Consider the following 15,602-nt stretch of genomic DNA (forward strand, 5'->3'; position numbering starts at 1 on the left):
GTAAAAACTACTTACAAATAACTTAAATCTTGATGCTTCAATTGAATATTATTACCATCTTTTTTACCATCATCTTGAAAATACTAAATTTATATTATGAAAGCACAAGGAAATAAACATGGCATCTATCACTGTATCTTGGTGATTGATAGATGCCATTTTGATTTCTTTATGCTTTTACCAGGGCTCAGAATGGATAAGAGCACATTAGAACACTGTTCTGGTTCACCACACACTTGATTATTAAAAATAAGATATTTTATTAATGGACATTTTGTTTTGTAAAATTTTCCATTTTGACCCCTGGCCTTTACAAAATAAATTTAGTATAGTTTCCACAAACCTCCTTTACAAAACTAAAACATTACTGTGCAGATAAGGTGCAAGATATAAACCTGAAACCACTTCCATGTGATATAGGATAGTTTCAAGATTTCATTCACCAACTGGAAAATGTATGTACTGAAGCAGATGGCAGCATAATCACAAAACTGTAATCATGGCAGAATTTAATAACTCTAAGAAAGTGCAGTGTGTACTTTGGTTCGATGAGCTTCAGTCTGCCACTGCGGTTATGTATAAATTTTGAATACATTTAAAAAGATGCGCCAAGTAGTCCTAGAGTTCTGCAATGGTATAGAAAGTCATAAGAGGCTGCCTGTTTGTGGAATCATCTTGGCCATCAAGGTGGTGGTTGAACAAAAGTCAGTGGGGGCAGCACAATGGAGATAGGTCAAAGAAGATTTACACGAAGCCAGAGAAATCGATAAAACATTCCAGTCATGAGCTTAACACATAAATGTCAACAGTGTGTAATGTGCTACACTGCCATCTGAGGATGAAACCATACAAGTTACAGCTCATACAGAAACTGTCAAACAACATCAAGAATTTTGTTGATAAATTCTGCCATAATTATAGTTTTGTGATTATGCTTCTTGTCTACTGTAGCATGCACATTTTCCAGTTGGTGAATAAAAACTTAAAGATATTATCTACCTTCAAGGGTACATGATACAAACCTGAAACCATTTCCAGGCAATCCTAGAAATGGTTTCAGGTTTGTATCATGTACTCAATTCACACAATAATGTTTCAGTTTTGTACAGGAGGTCTGTGGACATCCTGTATTTAATATGTGTGAACATTATGAAGATGAGTTTGCATATGCAGGGTGCTTAAAAAAAAAATGTTAATGTTTATGGGAAATATTTTGATTTTCTTTGAAGTTGACTGAAACAGCAATGAGATTGACTTTGGAGCAAAGAAGAAAGGCTACTGCATGGATGGGATCTCCCAGTCACCCATGGTGGTTCGCAACAAATATTGAAAACATTTCAACTGCGAATCCACCCTCAAGACTGATCATTTATTGTGTTTACAAGTTTGTCAAACTTGGCTCAGTTGCTGACAATTACAGAGGGAACAGCAGTCAACGATGAACAGCCCTTGAAACATCTGTAACAAAAGAAGCTTTCTTACATAGCCCAAAGAAAGCAAAAATTAATTTTGATATCATATACTTGGATTTCAGAAAGCTTTTGACACTGTTGTGCATGGAATCCTACTGAACAAATTGGAGCAGTATGGTATGAAGGGGCTTAGAGAGGAACAGGCATTCTGTGTTTATCAGACACTCAGTCTAAAACACTGATGGATCCAATATCTTTCTATTTCAGAAATTTTAGGAGAAATCTGGTTGGCCTGCCTCCCTAAAATCCACTCATGCACACATTCTCTATGGTAAGCCCTGTTACGTCACTTAGGTGGCACTGAACATGTAGAGTGGTTCTCTTCAAGATGCCTGGTCAGCGTGAAGTGGAAAAGACCAAACCTCCAGCACATGACAGCATGATGAAACAAATGGCCCTCAGTCTCCAGCGGCTTTCACTCCCCCTCTTACAGTAGTGAGAGTATCAGAGTGGAAGCAGAGGGTGCTAAGAATCTCTGGGTATGACCAGGTTGCCATACACAGAAACTGAACTTGGCCTGTTACAATGCAAGATTGCTCATCGGTGAAGACAAGATATTAGAGTTGGAAAATGAATTAGAAAATGTGAATTGGAATATCATCGGTTTGGCTGAAACAAGAAGAAGAAATGAATCACTTATAAGTTTATCAAGTGGAAATCTGCTGTACACCAATGGAAACAGTGAGGGGAGCAAAGGTGGAGTTGGCTTTCTGGTCCATAAAGATATAAAAAACAACATTTTGTAATTCATAAGTACATCACCAAGGGTGTCAAGACTACTACTCAGGATTTCTAAGCGGTACAAGCTAAAGGTTATAATGATTTATGCAATAACATCGAGCCATGATGATGAAGAGGTTGAAGAAATGTATACCAAAATTAAGTCTTCTAGATGAGCATAAAACCCACTACACTATCATTATGGGGGACTTCAATGCTAAGGTTGGAAAGAGACAAAACAGTGCAGAAAAGGGAACTATAGGAAATTTTGGAATTGGTGAAAGAAATGAAAGAGGTGAAAGACTTGTGGAATTTGCAGAATCTCGAGGAATGTCAGTGATGAATACTTTTTTCAAGAAAATAGTGAACAGAAAGTGGACATGGAAGAGCCCAAATGGATTAACAACTAATGAAATCGACTTCATCCTCACTAATAGAAGATATATCGTGAATGATGTTACTGTCCTGAACAAGGTAAATGTTGGAAGTGATCATAGAATGGTAAGATGTACACTTGATATAGATGTAAGAAAAGAAAGGGAAGGGAAAAAACTGACTCGGGTAAGTAATACAAAGGTCTTTGAGATAACAGAAGAGGAGAAAAAGCAGTATGTACTGGAACTTAAGAACAAGTTTGAACTTCTGCAGACTGCTCAGGACCAAGCTATCGACGAGGAATACTACAACTCTCTGAAAGTGATAAAGCCCAAGAAACCTATAGGTAAAAAGAAATCCAAAGAAGAAAAAATTAGTCAAGAAACACTTGTCATGATGAACCGAAGATGACAAATGAAGAGCAAAATAAACACTGACAAGGATAAAATTGAGTATACTAAGTTATGCAAAGCCATTAGAAAGAGACTCAGAGAGGACATAAGAAGATTTAACACAAGAAAAGTAGAACAAGCATTAGGGGACACCAAAGGACTTAAATCAGCAGCCATGAGCAGGAATACAGAAAGACAAATGATACTAAAATGAAGAATAGTGATGGTGTACTTAAAAAAAGCAGAGAAGGCATAATTCAAATAGCAGAAGACTACTATAGAGAATTATACAAAGAGAGAGGGGATAAGGAGTTCAACAAGGAGACACAATATCTCCGAAGTTGTTTACTGCTGGTTTACAAGGGAGTAAAAAACTCCCAAGGGAGCTGGTTTACAATATTAGGAATTATATTAGGAATCAGACTGTTAGATAAGAAGAGAAACACATGGATGTAAACAACTCCCAAGGGAGTTGTTTACTCCCTTGAAGAAGCTTTCAGAAGATTCGACTGGTTGCAGAAAGGAGTCAATGTGGAGAGTACCTAAACCATTTATGATTAGCAGATGACATTGTGATCATAAGTCATGATCCCAAAGAATTAGAGGAAAACCTTAATCAGCTATTTAGAGTTAGTAAGGATTTCGGACTAAAGATGAATATGGCTAAAACAAAAGTAATGATGAACAAGTATGACACAGAAAGGGAAATAATGATTGAAGGAGCAGTAATTGAAAAGGTGGAGTCATATACTTATCTGGGACAAGTTATTAGCTGTAATAATGATAAATGGCTGGAAGTCAAGAGAAGAATAAATTTTGGATGGACAGCATTCAAGAAATATAGTCACATACTGAGGAGCAATATCCCAATTTGTCTGAAATGTAGTAAAATAATGAACCAATGTATACTCCCCACCATGACTTATGGAAGTGAAACTTGGGCACTCACCAAAAGGATGGAAGAGAAGCTGAGAACCACACAGCAGAGAATGGAACGAATTATATTAGGAATCAGACTGTTATATAAGAAAAGAAACACATGGATTAGGCAGAAAACTCAAGTAAAGGACATTCTTATCAAAACTAAAGAACTAAAATGGTCTTTGGCAGGAAACATAGCCCGAAGACATGATGACAGATGGACTAAGAAAATAACAGAATGGTACCCAAGAGGAGTTAGAAGAAAACCTGGAAGACAATGATGGAGATGGATAGATGAAATTCATGAGTTTGTGGGTAGTAAATGGATGGCCATTGCACAAAAAAAAAGGAACTGGAAAGTTGCTGGAGAGGCCTTTATCCTGCAGTGGATTGAAAATGGCCGATGATGGTGGTGTGAAGGTAAGTTGCGGCAATGGATAAAAGGGTGGTTGGGGGTGAGAAGACAGAGAGTGGTAATCAATGGATGCTGTTCTTCATGAACTAATGTTGTTAGTGGAGTCCACCAGGGTTTGGGGTTGTTTTGTATATTTATCATTGGTATTGATGAAGGTATATCAGGCTTAATGTCAAAGTTTGCAGATGATACAAAGGTTGGCAGGGCTGTTAATGACAGTAATGGCAGTGTGCTACTGCAACAGGATCTAGAAAATTTGGGCAGATGGGCTGAGAAGTGGTAATTGAGGCTTAAAATTGACAAATGCAAAGTACTGCATATAGGTAGAAGTAGCCCCAGAGAAACGTACCAACTATGTGGTACTACACTTAGAGTGGTAGAAAATGAAAAAGACCTGGGAGTAATTGTGCAATCAGATATGAAGTTTTCTGAGCAATGCAGACAAGATGCTAGAGTAGGTCATGAGGAATTATCAATGATAAAGAGGAATTTTGCTAGTAGGGAAAAAGAGGTGATTATCTTTTTGTATAAGGTAATGGTCAGGCCACGCCTTGAGTACTGTGTACAGGTCTGCAGGCCTCATTTTAGGAAGGATGTAGAGTTGCTTGAGCATGTACAGAAAAGGGCAACAAGATTGGTGAGAGGAACAAAGGAGTGCGCTTACCAAGAAAGGCTTAAGTTCTGCAAATTGCAGTGGTTGGGGACTAGGTACCTGTGAGGTGTATAAGGTGTATTGAATGGGTTGAGCATGCTGAATTCTGATGGGATTCTTTTGCTTGCTCAGATTACGAACCTGAGGTAGCATAAATTCAAATTGAGGAAAGACAGTTGTAGAATAGATGTGTGGAAATTTGCCTTTAGCCAGTGGGTTGTTAACTGCTAGAACAAACTTCCATCTGTCATGGAAGTTGATAGCTTGAATAAATTCAACGAGGAACTGGACAAACATTTAGAGAAGATGGATGTGTGAAATTTTTTTTTTTTTTTTTTGGCTGATGCTACGTAAGCTCATATGCTTGCTTTCTTGCATCACATGCCTCCAATACTACTACTGCTGCTGTGTGAAGAATCTCGAATAAGGACCTGCAAATGCAGCCATATCATTTGCAGATCGTGCAAGCCTTATCTCCTGCAGACAAAGCTGTTCGTGTTGATGCTTGCAACATTTTCATGGAGATGAAGAATTTGGAACCCAACATTTACAGGCTAGTGGCATTCAGCAATGAGGCAACCTTTCACATAAGTGGACACGTGAACAAACATGACTGTGTCTTCTTGGGTACTGACAATCCTCATGTTGCATGTGTGAGCATGAAAGAGCCGGTTCTAAAATGAATGTCTGGCATACAGTCACTGTGGCAGGGATAGTAAGGCTGTGCATTTTTTGAAAACACCACAATCAATATTGGTGACTTCTTGCACATATTGTAAAAGTATGCGGAGGACAACCTACCGCTACGAATCTGACTTACTGGATACTTTCAGTTGGATGGTGCTCCACCCCACTTTTCTTTGAATATATGTGCCCATCTTAACAGTAAATTTGGACTGAGATGGAGTGGCAGAGACGGCCTCTGAAATGGCCAGCACATTTGCCAGACGTTATGCCTTGTGATTACTGGCTGTGGGGTATGGTAAAAGAATGTGTTTATGGTGCCAAGCCAAGTGATGTGCAAAACCTCTGACCGAAAATTGAAAATGTAACTGCAAGAATACCACAAGAATGTGTCTCCAGGTTCTGGAGAAGATTCCAGGCATGTGTTGACAATAATCGCAAGCAGGTGGAGACTCTTTGAACCTATGAACATACATTTGTTATCATGTTACAGTGTATTATCTGTTCTGTTTCTATTAAAAATGATAAATCCATATAAGTGTTAGCATTTTTTTGAAACACCATGTATTTTTTGGCCAACACATTTTCTCTCCCTTTCATTATATTACAAAAAAAAGAAAAAAGGTATTTAAAAAAACAGTGAAATTGGATTTGAAGATGTACATCAATGAACCAATGGCTAAAGACAAGGAAAATCTGGTAGTAACGTTCCCCTGTCATAGATAGAAAAGAGACTGCTGTATGTAGAAATTTGAAAGTTGCATAATTAAATCAAAATTAACTTAAAATAATCTGTTTATTTGCCACTAGGTTTTCAAACAAATACCATTACCATAATAAAATCATTTCAAATTTATGAAATTAAATTCCTGTTATGCATATTAGTAAATGCAAAACGACGGGAGGCAATTTAAATTTATGCAGTGACAATTAATTATCTGGGAATATATTAAATTTCAACTGCTAGTATGGTGTCTGACTGATTCAACTTTTTTGTTTTTTTTTTTAAATTTGTCAACAAAATCATTTCCTCCTGCATACTTTAATCATGTATCTGCTGATACAATCAAGGCAGTGTTAGGTGGGTCAGAAAAATGCTATCCTGAGGGGGGGTACACAGACTAATAGATTAATAGTAGCCAGAGGCACTGGGGATAGTGTATTTCTTCTAATGAAATGTACAGCAGCCTGGAAAACAAGGTGTTGGAGATTTCAAGACCTGCTGGGATCCTCATGAAGCACGTAAATACACTGGACATGTTAGGGTTACTAAGAGAGAAAACAGTTACCAGTATATTTGCATGTATGCTAATGCAAGTATACAGCATGCACAGTAAATAAATTTGATGAATTTAAAGTACTGGTTAAGTGATTAAATGCAGACATTATGGAGATATCAAATATGATATCGGTGTTTAGATATTAAGAATCTGAAAATGAAAGACCCATTAGGTGGCAGTGATTTAAAAAAAAAAAGGAGATATCAAAGAAATGGTGTCACTCAGATACAAGAGATTCAAATTTGAATATGGGGAGTACAATGTATACAGAAAGGACAGACAGACAAAAAGGGAAGGGGTGTTCTTAATGGTTGGTTGGATTGGAATTTTTCTGGTGCATCAGCAGTAGTGGCTATTATGCACCAAGACAAAGGTAAAAATACATTTTGGTAACTTTAAAAAGGAGGTTACGTGGTCAAAAGGTATAAGTTTAAAAGGCAGTATATATTCTAAAAATATAATGCTTATTTTATATACATGTATATAAATTAGTAAGCTGTAAAAAACTAAAAAGAGCTGACACCTTGTCATTGGTGTTCTTAATTAAGAAACATATAAAATCTAAGGCAGTGCATCCAGTGGACATGGATGGAAAGTGCAGTGTTGAGTCAGTTTGGTGTGATATTAACCACAATGAAAACAAAAATGAGAGTAGGAGTGTATTATAGGCCTAAAGTTTGTGATGAGTATAAAGAACAACTGTACAGGCATATAGAGTGGGCCAGTAAATCAGAACACCTTACAAGGAAGGATGCTGTGGCTTGACTCAGAGTACCCTTTTGTGGATTTACTGGATAATTGTTTTCTACCAGCATATTAGAGAGATAACAAGAGAAAGTAATACTCTTGATCTGATTATGACCAGAAAAGCTTCATGTATTAAGAATCTGAAAATGAAAGACCCATTAGGTGGCAGTGATCACAGTGTACTGATATGGAATTTACTTAAAGAAGTAACTACTGGCAAGGAAAAAGGGAACGACTTTTGCTTTCAAAAAGGTGATTAAATTATCACAGGCAGTTTTTAAATTCTCTGCAGTGGGACCAACTGTTAGTTACCAACATCAAATTCTAAATGAGAAATTCAGGAATATAATCATAGAATGCCACTGGGCTTTTCATACCAGCTAAGAAATACTGTTCACGGCTTAGACCCAAATAGATTCCGATGAACTGATGACACTAATGGCAGAGAAGTAAAAATACATGAGATACATAAAAATTATCAGGTGATACAGAAGTCAATGGAAAATATAAACTAGATGCAATCAAGTCACAAAGGTCAGTAGGCAAGTAAGGCAGATTATGAGAAGTGGCAAAGAAGAGCAGCCAAGACTTCATTACTTATACTAAGAGTAGAAGGGGTTGAATCATATTGGTTCCCTTGATGTTGATGGTTTAACAATTAATGATCCTGCTTAGGATGCTGAAAACCTGAATAATTATTTTTCATTTAAATTCACACATAAGGAATTCTTTAGGGAAGTGGATGCCGGATGTTTATCAAACTATAACAGGGAGCTAAATAATTTTGTGATAACTAAGAGGAAAGTGGAAGAGAAACTGTTGAAGATAAATATAAAAAAAGGCACCCAGGGTGGATAGGATATACCCAAACCTGTAGCCATAATTATGAGAGTATGTGGATTCAGGTGAAGCCCCCATGGACTGGAGATGTGTGAATGTAACCCCAATTAACAAAGGGGTATCAAAAATTGACATAAGTAATTACAGACCTGTTATCTTAACTTCTGTTCCAAGGAAAATAACAGAGTCACTAATTAAAGAAGTAATGCAGGACCAGAATGCAATTAGACAGCAGTCACAGAATGGATTTGTTATAGGGCAACCTTGCCTGACCATTTTGATTGGATACTATAATGTTGTAACAAAGGAACAGGATGGAAAAAATAATTTTGATATTATATACTTGGATTTCAGGAAAGCTTTTGATACTGTTGCACATAAGACTGCTGTACAAATTGGAGCAGTGTGGCATTAATGGCAAGTTACTGCTATGGATAAAGGGATGGTTGAGTGTGGGAAGAAAAATTAGACAAATGGGCTGAGAAATGGCAGTTAAAGTTTAACATTGACAAATCCAAGGCTGTGCTTATGAGTAGCAATAATCCCAGATTAACATATCAACTGTGTGCTACTACACACATGGTAGAGGAAAATGAAAAATAAATGGGATATAATTGTACAGTCAGTTATGAAGTTCTCTGCACAGTGCAGACAGGCTGCGAGGACAGCTCTATGATATACAAGAACTTTGCTAATAAGGATAGGAAGGCGATTATCCCATTGTACAAGGAATTGGCTAGACTGCACCTTGAGCACTACACAGGTCTGGAGGCCTCATTTTAAGAAGGATGTAGATCTTCTGGAATGGGTGCAGAGAAGGGCAATAAGACTGGTGAATGGAACAAAAGTGTGCTCTTACCCAGCAAGGCTTCAATTCTGCAAATCTCTGCATCTGTAAACCCAGCATTTGTGACTAGATCTGATTGAGGTGTTTAAGGCCTTGAATGGAATGAGTAAGCTCTAAGTTGATGGCATTTCTCCTCTTGCTGAGACTAGACTATTGAGGGGGCATAAATTCAAACTGAGGCAGGATCAACCATCCTTTCTAGGAGAGATATGTGGAAGTTTCCCCTTCAGCCAGTTAGTGGTTGATTGGTGGAACAAACTTGCATTTATTATTGTGAAAGTGATAAGTTTATATACATTAAAGGAAGAACTATTCAGACTAACGAAGGGGATGGACTGGTGAATCGGGAAGTGTTTTTTTTTCTTCTTGCATCATTTGCCACTACTAATATTGCTTTACCACTTTGTGGAGAATAAATAAGCAATTCTCTTTTTCCTTTCTCATGGTTCAGTCAAGTAGAACAAATATGCACATGCACCTTTTTTTTCTCACCAAATGTGAGCCTCTAAGATTTTTCAAAATCTCCATCATAACTGCTGAGGCAGTTTTTCTAATGACAGGATCTTTAATATATTCCAATGGTTTAGTATGCACATTTAGATTAACTAGTATTAGTTCATAATGCTTTATGTTATTCTTAATATTATTTTTTTCTGCTGAGGAATGTATCACTGGCGTGTATATATGTTATAATTAATATTTCCATGGAAAAACCAAACAAAAAAAACAAACAAACTTTTGTAGCATTCCTGCTCCTTCTAAAACATACTTGGACCCTGACCACCCCAGCTATGTTCACACCTTTGTTTATTTGAAGCTAATAAATTGACTGTGAAATCAATTCATGATCTTTAATTTTACTGCACTGTATAAAGTCCACAAGCATTCAAAAGTTCAGGTGACACATCGTTTCCACACGTACTATTTTTAAAAAGAGTACATGTACTATTTTTCATGGTTGTCATATTTATACTCTACAGTTTTTTGCTGTATAAAGTATTGAACTCTTCCGTCTTTAAATTCGGTCCAAGTCTCTGTCTCCCCTCAAAACAGCAAAAAGAAACTTTCCTTATCAGTAGCAGATCTTGTGCCACTGTGGGGGGGGGACTTCATATTTAATCTTCCTTCATATTATGATCAGTTTTATAGTATAAAACTGATTATAATAAGAGGTGTGCATATGTCTATGCTTGCTATTTTATTATACTGTATAATATTCTTGTGTCTGTAGTAACATGTATCAACACTCCAACAACTAACAGTAGATTAATACCGAACTAGATAGCGTTGTTATAGTATAGGTTATAATATTGTCAGTTGCTCGGTAGAATCTATTAAACTTGTTGAACTTCGTTCTCAATTAAATTGTACTTTTAACTAAATACATATAACGACTTAGATTACAAACGTAACATAATAATTAATACATAACTGATACGGAAGTTATATAAAGGCAACTCAAAGATAATTAATAACTGACACTGAAAAATATATATACTGTTATAACTGTGTTGGGATACAAGTTTAGGGTTATAATTTTGAACTGAAATTGAAATTTTATTGAAATTAATAGAAATCATGACTCATACCAGAGCAGCAAAGCAAAAGGCTCAAGCTAATGGGAGTGCTGTGGCTCAGGGGAGAACTGGGGGGGGGGGGGGGGGGCAGTTGCCCTCTGAATCACAGCCTCTTAAAACGCACTGCTTGCTTGATGTTTGTGGAGCATTCAGGTACGGGACATGATATTGCCATGGGGAATGTCTTTGTGTGTGCGTGATGCAAGGAGTGTATCGAAATCAGGCAACAACTCGGCGTTGTTATGAGCCTATATGAGAGCTTGAAGGACGGTGGATGCCCTCAAAGGAACTAAATTGAGGGGCCCATCAAGCTCTCAGCTGCCCACATCAATGCCAGAGCGTGCACTTGGTCATCACGCAACACAGCGGCAACCCCCAAGGCAGAATGCGCTGGTCCCACAGGAACTAGTAGTTGTTGGTGACTCTATTGTCAGGGAAACAGGGAACATGGTAGATAAAAAAGGATAGGTGGAACAGCACCAGGGTATGTCTGTCAGGGGCACAGGTTGATGACGTTGTAGAGCGGATATCATCTTTTAAGGGCACAAAAGGTGATATTGTTGTACACGTTGGCACTAATGATATTAAGAGTAGGAGACAGTGGAATTACTTAACAAGTACAGGTCATTGTTGAAAAAAAGCCGTGAATTAGGGTTGAATTTGAAAGTGTTTGCAATACTGCCCAAACACGATAGGAGGGAGTATATGATGAGAGCCTGTCAATCAATTCGGCCCTGGAAAGATTGTGCAAGGCTCAAGGAGTAAAATTTTTTTCAGCCTGGTCTGTACTTGTTAACAGGAGAGACTGCTTCTACAGGGATGGGATACACTTAAATAGAAAGGGTGCAAGAATATTTGCTGATGCTATCAAAGCAGTGTTAGGTGGGTCGGAAAACTACTAGCTTGGCGGGAGACAAAGACTAATAGATTAACAGTAGCCACTGGCAGAGGTGAAAGAGATTCTTGCACTGCTTCTATTGGAATGAACAGAAGCCTGAAAAACAAGATGTAGGATATTTCAGAGACTGCTGGGAGTCATTGCAGTACAAGTAAACACATAGGTTGTGTTAGGGTAGCTAAGAATAGAAACAGGTGCATGTATACTTGCATGTACACCAATGCTAGGAGTTTAGTAAATAAATTTGATGAATTTGAGGTATTGCTCAAAACATCCTTTGCTCTACATCCTTCAAAGGCAAATATTGTTGGGATATCAGAGACGTGGTGTCACACAAATATAAGGAATGCAGAACTGGAATTTGGGGAGTACAATGTCTACAGAAAGGATAGACAGGATAGGAAGGGAAGAGGGGTTATGCTATTAGTTAAGAAACATATAAAATCCAAGGAAGTGAAGCCAGTCACCATCGCTGGACAGTGCAGTGTCAAGTCGTTATTCAGGAAGGTATTCAGGCAGGAGTTATTCAGGAAGGAGAATGATGTAGGTAAAGTAAACATTGGCAGTGAGCTGGATGATTTTGTAATAACTGAGAAGAAAGTGGAGGAGAGATTGTTGAGGATAAACATAAAAAAGGCACCTGGGGTGGATGGGATCTATCCAGTTATATTAAAGGAGGCAGCAAAGGAAGTAAGCAAACCCCTAGCCATAATTATGAGAGCTTCTTTGGACTCAGGGGAGGTACCCATAGACTGGAGATGTGCAAATGTAACCCCAATTCAAAAAAGGAGGATCAAAGGCTGACACAAGTAATTATAGACCTGTTAGTTTAACTTCTGTTCCAGGTAAATTAATGGAGGCACTGGTTAAAGAAGCACTGCAGGATCATCTAGACAAGAATTCAGTTATAGCTCAGACGCAGCATGGTTTTGTTAAGGGCAGGTCTTGCCTGACCAATTTGATTGGATACTATGATGTAGTCACAAAAGAACTGGATGCAGGGAATAACTTTGATATTATATATTTGGATCTTAGAAAAGCTTTTGATACTGTTGCACATGGAAGACTGCTGCACAAATTGGAGCAGTGTGGCATTGGAGGCAAATTGCTGCTATGGATAAGGGGATGGTTGAGTGGCAGAAGACAGAGAGTGGTAATCAATGGACACTGCTCAACGTGGACTAATGTTATTAGTGGAGTTCCTCAGGGTTCAGTGTTGGGTCCGTTGTTGTTTTCGGTGTTTATGAATGATATTGATGATGGGATATCAAGTTTAATGTCCAAGTTTACAGATGATACAAAGGTTGGCAGGGTTGTTAAGGACACTATTGACGCTATGCTGCTGCAACAGGATCTGGAAAGGTTGAACAGATGGGCTGAGAGGTGGCAAATGAAGTTTAACATTGACAAATGTAAAGTACTACATATGGGAAACAGTAACCCCAGAGCAACGTATCAACTCTGCGGTACTACACTGACAGTGGTGGAGAATGAAAAGGACCTGGGGGTAATTGTGCAGGCAGATATGAAGTTCTCTGAGCAGTGCAGACGAGCTGCAAGAGTAGCTCATGGTGTCTTGTCAATGATATACAGGAATTTTTCTAGGAGGGATAAGGAGGTGATTATTCCCTTGTATAAGGCAATGGTTAGGCCACATCTTGAGTACTGTATACAGGTCTGGAGGCCTCATTTCAAGAAGGATGTAGAGCTGCTGGAACGGGTACAGAGAAGGGCAACAAGATTAGTGAATGGAACAAAGGGTTGCTCTTACGAAGAAAGGCTTAAGTTTTGCAAATTACAGAGTCTGGAAACTAGGCACCGGCGAGGTGATCTGATAGAGGTGTATAAGGCTTTGAATGGTTTGAGCATGCTCAATGCCAATGGGATTCTTCATCTTGCTCAGAATAATCACCTCAGAGGGCATAAATTCAAATTGAGGAAGGACGGATGTCGGATAGATGTGCGGAAATTTGCCTTTGGCCAGCGGGTGGTTGGTTGGTGGAACCGACTTCCATCACTTGTTGTTGAAGTTGATAGCCTAAACAAATTTAAAGCTCAACTGGACAGGTATTTCGAACGAACGGAGGGGTGAAATGGGAGTGGTGTTTTTTTTTTTTTGGCTGATGCTGAATAAGCTTACTTTCTTGCATCATATGCCTCTACTAATGCTAATGCTAATGCTAAAAGTCAGTTTGTTGTGACATAAGCATTGGGAGATCAAAATTGAGAGTAGCAGTGTGCTATAGGCCTAATGACTCTGATGAGTATAATAAGAAACTGTACAGGGAAACAGAGTGGGCCAGTAAATCAGAGAGTCTTATAATGGGGGATTTTAATTTCCCAGATATTGACTGGAATTTGGGGGCTGGTCACTCACACACTAGCAAGGCTTTTGTGGATTAATTGGATGACTGTTTTCTACATCAGCATGTTCGGAAGGCAACTAGAGGGAGTAATACTCTTGATTTGATTATCAGTAGTGATTCTTCATGCATTAAGAATCTGCAGATAAATGAACCACTAGGTGGAAGTAATCAAAGTGTGCTGAAGTGGGATTTACTCAAAGAGGTAATTATCATTAGAGGTAAAGGGAAGGGTTATTGCTTTCGTAAAGGTGACTATGATGGACTGAGACAGTATTTAAATTCAATACAGTGGGACCAACTGATAATGTTACCAACAGCAAATTCAACATGGGAAGCATTCAAAGAACTTATCTTGGAAGCTACTAGGCTTTACATACCAACTAAAAAATATTGTTGAAGTTTTAGGCCTAAATGGATGTCAGATGTCCTTGGTAGAGAAGAAAAATGCATGGGATACATACAAATTAACACGTGACACAGAAGCCTATGATAGATACAAGTTGATCTGTAACCAAGTTACAAAGGAGGTTAGGCAGGCGAAGGCAGATTACGAGAAATCTTTGGCAAGGGATGCAAAGAAAAACAGCAAAGAGTTCTTTACTTATGTAAACTCTAGAAGGAAGGGGATGAATCAGATTGGTCCACTTGATATTGATGGGTCAACTGTTGGTGATCCTGCTCAGGTAGCTAACAAACTAAATGAATATTTTGCATCGATATTCACACATGAGGAGTTATTCAGCGAGGGGAATGCCAGAGGTGTATTCAACTCTGGCAGTAAGCTAGAGAATCTTGTAATAACTGAGAGTAAAGTGGAGGAGAAATTGTTGAAGTTAAATATAAAAAAGGCATCTGGGGTGGATGGGATCTATCCAGTTATATTAAAGGAGGCAGCAAAGGAAGTAAGCAAACCCTTAGCCATAATTATGAGAGCTTCCTTGAACTCAGGGAAGGTATCCATAGACTGGAGATGTGCAAATGTGACCCCAATTCACAAAGGAGGATCAAAGGCTGACACTAGTAATTATAGACCTGTGAGTTTAACTTCTGTTCCAGGAAAATTAATGGAGGCACAGATTAAAGAAGCACTGCAGAATCATCTAGACAAGACTTTAGTTATAGCTCGGACATAGCATGGTTTTGTTAAGGGAAAGTCTTGCCTGACCAATTTGATTGGATACTATGATGCAGTCACAAAAGAACTGGATGCAGGGAATAACTTCGATATTATATACAGTGGTACCTTGGATTACGAGTAACTTGGTCTGCGAGTGTTTTGCAAGACGAGCAAAAATTTTTAATAAATTTTAACTTGATAAACGAGCAAGGTCTTGCAATACGAGTACAGTCAGTCCTCGTATAACACGTGTTTACACTACACGAATTCGATCATACACGATTTATAAATAGGGGAAC

The 15,602-nt window shown here is 38.2% G+C and overlaps 1 protein-coding gene across 1 annotated transcript in view; it reads right to left on the reverse strand.

The window, feature by feature from the left end:
• Nucleotides 1-15,602, reverse strand: part of LOC150079251 (voltage-gated potassium channel subunit beta-2-like) — a 313,834-nt gene that overhangs the window by 96,114 nt on the left and 202,118 nt on the right. The window lies entirely within an intron of this gene.

This window comes from Mastigoproctus giganteus, chromosome 10 (genome assembly GCF_048544385.1).
Source record: "Mastigoproctus giganteus isolate SK-2022 chromosome 10, ASM4854438v1, whole genome shotgun sequence".
NCBI classification, from domain to species: Eukaryota; Metazoa; Arthropoda; class Arachnida; order Uropygi; family Thelyphonidae; genus Mastigoproctus; species Mastigoproctus giganteus.